Raw genomic sequence first — 7,639 nt, 5'->3', positions numbered from 1 at the left:
GGCTTAGGATGTTAAATTAGTAAAGAAGAAACAATATTTGTTTATACAGTTTCTTAGCACCAAATTCCCTCTCTGGTGTTAGGAATGCCTTCTACCCTCCTGGTATAGGGAAAGTACCTGTCACATGGGAGATATACTTCTTGCTTTCAGGGGGACAAGAAGGGTCAGTGTCCTTCTTGCCCTGGCTTTTTAAGTAACTTTCATTTAAAACAATCACTATGCCAAAATGCATATTTTGAGGTGGCATATTCTGCTCTCCTTCAGTGTATGTATATGAATATATGATGCATATATCATATATACATACATATGTATTTATTTATAAACAGATTTCATATACAGTACAACTAAGCAGGGCAGCAAAATCTACCTGGTATCTATTTATATTTAGAAAATAATTATATAAGTTCATCATTTAAAATTAAAATCAGGTGTTACTGATGAAAAATGTCAATCAAATATTAAATTTAAAACATTTCTAATTACTTAAATTATGGGGATCAGTACTTGAGTATCTATTGATTGAAACTAAAGTTGATTTTTAAAAAGTGCCAAATATATATTTTAAATTCCAATCAACTCTTGATTCATTTTCATTTGTTTTATGACAATCAGATAAATATAAATAATAGAATTGAAAGGATTTGAGTTTAATAAAGCATAGAATGTAATCCCAGAGAGTTCAAGCACAAGCACATTCCTAATTACAGAGTTACATGGAGGAAATTGGCTTTCTGCTGGTTTATTTTGCTCACAGTGATGAATATTAAGGAAAAATTTCTGGAGTCTCTCTGTTTTAGTAATTAAGGCTGGTTGTCTCCCTTACCTTTCATCTGGATATCTCTCATAAGCATCAAACACTGGAGTGAGGGATATAAGATGAATAGGTCACTTTGTGTCTTCAAACAGGTGACAAATTCTCTGGATTGCACTGAAATAAAAAGACAATTTACAATATGGTGTAACATGTGCAAAATATTGGTCAGCATAGCAGAAACCGAAAACAGTGCCCGGAGCTAGAACTAGGCTAGAAAACTCATGGGAAAATGTAAAAAAAAAAAAAAATTAAGAATTCTACCATGTGTCAGAGTAGGCTATACATGGGTATGAATTGTTAAGAAGCAGAGAGAGAGTACAGATGCCTGCAAACCAAAAATATAGAGTTGAGGAACTGCAAGGGATTCTATTTACTGGAAGTACCTTGATAAAAAAGGCAAACTAGGAGGAAATTTTGTCTAGGATTGTTCGGTGGAGAGAGAATAGAAGAGGTTATTCACCATTATTCTATAACTCCTCCTCCTATTCAAAGTCATTTCATGGATCCTTCCATTTTGTCTATAAACATGTTCAATCTTCTCCAACAAATTATTTTTTAAAAAGTTAAATTTCAAAGTCATTCTATGGCACTCCAGTGGATTTTATTTTTTTTTTTTTTGCCTATAATATGGACATGCAGGACCTATATTCAGCAAATAACTGAGGATATTTATTTTGAAAGTACAAAAATTCAGTATAATTCGAATAATATTTGAAAATTCCCTGAGGCCAGGGATTGTTTATATGTCATTTATATCAGGACTTATATATAAAAATCATTTAGATAGAACCAAAAGATTTCTATCAACAGCTTGATCTACAAGTTATTTTAACATGGGAATATTTGAGGACAATAACTTTTTCTTTCTGATGTGGTGAAATAGTGGACAAATTCATTACTTAATTGATTTGTTTTAAAAATATTATGGGATAAGCCATGAAAGCCTAATGCAGTGTTTAATTTGCTTCTATATGTAGACTTTTCTTTAGCTCTTTAGGTGTTTTTATATAACTGAATTGAAACCAGAATGATTATCAGACTATAAAAATTGGGAAAATATCAAAAGTACATCATATACTTTGTCCAGAAACATGTAGGTGTTTCCAAATTGATTGAATTTAATTAAACAAAAAGTTTTGTGCACCAAAAATCGTTTTTGTATGAGTGATCTAGTTGCTGCAGGCAATATAGGATAAATAAGACATCAATATTCCCATTTCTAACTTGCTTTTCTTACTTAAAAATAAATCATGACCAATCTTCCAGATATGTAATGTAGATCTAGGTCATTCTTTTAAACTGTGTCCAAGTTTTCAATTATATGTTAAATACATAGAGTGCTTGAGAACATAGACTTCAGAAACAGATTGCTTACATTCTCATCCAGTCTCCCCACTTAATTTATGTGACCTTGGACATGTTATTTAAATAACCTTTGCTTCAATTATTCCATCTATAAAACAGGGATAATAATGTTGCCTAACTCATACAATTGTAAAATGCTTAGGAAAGGGCCTGACCCATAGAAGGTGCCAAGTAATAGGTGTTACCATAATCATCAGTACTATACATAAAATGTGATTATATCACTATAACCCTACTGATGTGCTTTCAAATTTTATCTATTTTGAGCTATCAACTCTGAGCAGTATCTTGCAACTATATTCTTCTTTACAAGTATATATAATTTTTTTTTTGGTTGTTCTACGAAATGCAATGTGGCAAAACACATTCCCACCAGGAATTCATGAGAATATCCACTATTCTCCAGCCGCACAATCCCTGGAAGTTCCCACTGTGTTTAATTATTCCCAGCCTAGAGAATAAAAAGCAATACTTAATTCACACAGTCTCAAGAACTAGAGATGTTTGGAACATCATTTCACAAGCTTATTTGTCAGATAGATAATCCTTTCTATGAACTGCCAGTTTTTTAAAGTTCTTTAAAAAATCTTAATTATAAATCAGTAAAATTATTTATAACATTTTTCATAGTAACATTTTCTCTTTTCTATGAATTGAGAAAGAAGATCCATAATATGGGCACCTACTCAATGCCCTGTACTTCAGTGTGGGCAAAGATGATAGTTGAATGAGGGTTGATATGTTAAAGGCCTCAAAAATCAGTATCAAGGATGCCATCCTTTTAAGATTGCTCCAATTTTCTTTTTGTTTTTCTTTTCTCTTCTTTCTTTTTTTTTATTACCCATTAAAAAGCAAAGCAGAACAAGTTGGGTGAAGTATAGACAGCTGGATCACAACACAAAATTTTGTAATCTAAATTATTTTTATCAGTCCATTATAAAAGCTAAATGTGCATTTATAATGCTTTACATTGTTAAATTCATGCATTCTTATTTCAAAATCTTTAAAAATTAATAAATCAATTGATCTATTTTCACATTTAAATCCAAATACTACATACTATAATATTATATTTTCTCAGATTCAATGTATATTCAAATTATAAATAAATTATTTTGACTGACTAGCCTAATTGATTTTATCAGAAGATGTCAAATTAACTTGAATATGTATAATTAATTTTGATTTGATACATCTGTGTATATTGCACATTTGACTGACTGGACTTGTCATGACAAAAATCTGGCATAAATGTGTGTGTGTGTATCTATCTATCTATATGCAACTTTAGTTGATTATTCAAAGCATTTAAAATAACAGATACCTCAAATTCAAGTCTAGCACACTTATTTAATTATCTTGGTATTTATTTGGTGTTTTGTTTTGAAATTTAATTGAATTTATTTCCATATCTGATCATTGACTTAATGGTGATATACTCTATTAAAGTAACACTCTGTGAGAAATGTACAGACTGACAGTTTAAATGTCAGTCAGAATTATGCTAATGTAAATTGAATTTTTAAAATAACCATACTGTGATGAGAAAGGCCATTTGGAATTATGTGGCATGTAGTTATTTTTAAATGAAGCTCAAAAGTGTAAATGGGATCCAGCTATAAATGTCATAAGGTATAGAATTTGCCTAAAAAGAGTCTTAAATTTTTTTCCTAATCTTTTGGAATTTATTTCTCTAAATACCAGTTATATCATTAACATTTAAACAAATGCCTGTTCCTTAAAAACAAAGCATTTTATTTCTTAATTGTCTCACCATTATGTCTTTTTAAAATTGAGTATATAAGAAGATCTAGCTGGAAATTCGGGAACGAGTACCTGCATCTACTTATATGCAAGTCAAAATCCTGCTCAGATCTCAACTATCTCATTTCCTTATCTCAGTCTAGACCTATGGCCACATTAATATTATTTTTCTGAAAACAGTTTCCCTTGCTAATTCCACACTTCCTCCATTTGCCATTTTAAGTTGAAAATCTTGTTAGATTTTACACTGCTTCTTCGCTCTACTTCCCTCCAATATCCTAGTTTCATTATCCCATGATAAATTCCATGCCCCAGCTTAGTCCAGAATCTTACCATCTGCTACAGGATTATTGCCACGATCTTTAGCGCCTGTATATATTATCTAGTCTATACATTCTTCAAACAATTTAAACAACACAGTCCCCTCTCACCAAGACACACCTAAATTCTGATGTTGCTCTTCTAGGACTCTTAGTTTGCACTATACAAATAGTGTACCTATCACCCACACAGTGTCAGAAACCGAGCATTCGAAAATCTCCTTTGGTCAACAGGGATATTTGCTTTAGAGACTTCATGCAAAGTTAAATTGCTAAACAAATATACAAGTAAATGACCTAAGTGTGAACTCTTTTGAGATTAATTTTAGCTGTTGACTTAAGCATTTTTAGACAATACTTTTTTTGTGTGAAAATTTGATGGAAAACCTAGAGAAGAAAGTATCTTGATTAATTAATTGATTGATTGGTCGATTGAATTTGGCCACAACCAACTGACTAACAGTTTTGTTAGGTTAATATTTTTTTTTTATAAATTTTTTTTTTTTTTTAAGATTTTATTTATTTATTTGAGAGAGAGAGAATGAGAGACAGATAGCAAGAGAGGGAAGAGTGTCAGAGGGAGAAGCAGACCCCCCGCTGAGCAGGGAGCCCGATGTGGGACTCGATCCCGGGACTCCAGGATCATGACCTGAGCCGAAGGCAGTCGCTTAACCAACTGAGCCACCCAGGCACCCAGGGGTTAATATTTTTTAATCTTTAAGGACTTCAAGATAGAAACAAATTTACAGTTGCCGTGACAAATGATCAGTTAGGTCTGCATTACAGAAATACCACTTAGACTCTCAGCAACTGCTCAGACACCTAATTTGCTTTCCAATTTGTATGAGACTGATCAAATGGAATTTTTGCCCATAATTAAAAAGCGTAAGAATGCACTCCTCAAGAAATGGAAACCTAGAAAATCCCTCTTTTACCCCACCTCCTCATCCTTTTTTATTAAAGTCCTATTTCTCTGAGGCCACAATGATGAAGAAATAATATGTTGGAATTTATTTTTATTCTAAGAAAAGTTGTCTAAACCCTGAGCCCCCTGAAAATTACTAACCTAGGAGAGCAGGGCCAATCTTTAGCCACTGTCTTTACGACTCAAAAACCTCCATCCCGGGCGCCTGGGTGGCTCAGTCGGTTAAGCGACTGCCTTCGGCTCAGGTCATGATCCTGGAGTCCCGGGATCAAGTCCCGCGTCGGGCTCCCTGCTCGGCAGGGAGTCTGCTTCTTCCTCTGACCCTCCCCCTCTCATGTGCTCTCTCTCATTCTCTCTCTTTCAAATAAATAAATAAAATTAAAAAAAAAAAAAAACAAACAAACAAACCTCCACCCCCATGAACCTGCCATATAGAGGCCTAATGTTCTTAAAACAGGTCACTTTGACAAATCATTTAGAGAAAAAAACCTTCAAAATGTTCTGTTCTTGAGGTACCTGGGTGGCTCAGTTGGTTAAGTGTCTACCTTCAGCTTGGGTCATGGTCCCAGGGTCTTGGGATCAAGCCCCACGTCGGGATCCCTGCTCATCAGGGAGTCTGTTTCTCCCTCGCCCCCTGCCTGCCATTCTCCCTACTTGTACTCTCTCTCTCTCTCATTCTGTCACATAAATAATAAATAAATAAATATAGAAATAAAGTATTTTTAAAAATGTTCTGTTCTTTTTCCAGGTCAAGTAGAGAGATATACATTTTGTGTGTTTTATAAACACTCTGTGACTTACTGGATAACTTCATAGTATTTTGTTTCTTATGTGTTTTCATTATGTACATATTGCCCCCAAACAGAACATCTTAACTGACATTGTATTCTTTTTTTTTTTTTAAGATTTATTTATTTATTTGAGAGAGCGAGAATGAGAGAGAGAGAGTACATGAGAAGGGGGAGGGTTAGAGGGAGAAGCAGGCTCCTCGCCGAGCAGGGAGCCTGATGCGGGACTCGATCCAGGGACTCCAGGATCATGACCTGAGCCGAAGGCAGTCGCTCAACCAACTGAGCCACCCAGGCGCCCCTGACATTGTATTCTTTTGCATGGATCCATTTTATTTTTTTCTGTCTTCTTGTTGGCACAGGTACTGTATTCTAGGCATCGTGTCATACGGTTGCTTAATATTTGACTAATGCTGACCGGCATGTTCATAAATAATTTATGTCTTATAAGGCAAAATATTAATATATAACAATTTATTTATTTTTTAAAATTTAGTTAAGAGAGAGAGACTGAGAGAGAGAGCAAGAGCAAGGGGAAGGGCAGAAGGAGAGGGAGAAGCAGACTCCCTGCTGAGCAGGGAGCCCAATGTCGGGCTCCATCCCAGGACCCTGTGATCATGACCCGAGCTGAAGGCAGACGCTTAACCAACTGAGCCACCCAGGCACCCTGATATATAACAGTTTAATACAAACATATTTTAATACTGATAAACAGCCAGGTATAAAGTAGGTCACCGAGTCACTTTTTTTTTTTCCTTTTCTATTCACTAATAACTTAAAAATCTATTACAGAATATAGGGGACAAGGAGCTAAGGAAAATAAGATATTTTTCCTCCTGCTTTAGTGTTTACTTAGCATAAAAAAGATTTCTTCAGACATTTGACAAGAGAAGTCAAATTTTTAATTAAAGATTAAGTCATGATTCAGTAGAGAAAACAGAAACTGCATCATTTATTTACAAAGAAAAGTTAATATAAAAAACTCATGACCAGTAGTGAGTCAACAAATGAAAAGCAAAAAGAGGGTTCTGGTGTAACACATGGGGTAGTGATTGTAGAACTTCTCTGGCAAACAAAGGGAAAATTTTAGGCCATTAGAACCTAGAAGCTTGGAGAAGAGGTTCTATGGAGCTGACCGTAGGCCTTCTGAAGTAGGAATGCTGCCAGTTGGTGTCAGCCCCCCAGAAGTGAAGAGGGGGCTGCATTTTCAGGACCCTTGTTGCAGGAGTGTCATAGTGCTGGGGCTTCTATCGGTAAAGGATCTTCTGGGAGTGCAGAAAAACTGGACATTAGACCTAAATGCCGGGGCAAAGGGCCACTGTTAAGTTCACTTTGGCAGGATCAGGACGACACTGGGAAAGGGCAAGACTGCCTCCTCCCTTCTCTCAGATTTCCAGAACACTTCTCTACTTCCCATGAACACATCTGCTCACTGACAAAGAAATGTGGTGGGCAAATCTAAACCCCAACATCACAAACCAGAGCTAAGAAGGATCAGTTTGGGGTCTGACAGATAGTAACGCTAACTGGTACAGACAGCTAATTTATTATTGGTCCAAAAATATAATATGACTTCATTTAAGATTTTTTCTCATTTTTAGCACATGAGTGAGTATATATATATATATATATATATATATATATATATATATATATATAT

This window comes from Neomonachus schauinslandi, chromosome 6 (assembly GCF_002201575.2).
Source record: "Neomonachus schauinslandi chromosome 6, ASM220157v2, whole genome shotgun sequence".
Taxonomy (NCBI): Eukaryota; Metazoa; Chordata; class Mammalia; order Carnivora; family Phocidae; genus Neomonachus; species Neomonachus schauinslandi.
This window is presented reverse-complemented; position numbering follows the sequence as displayed.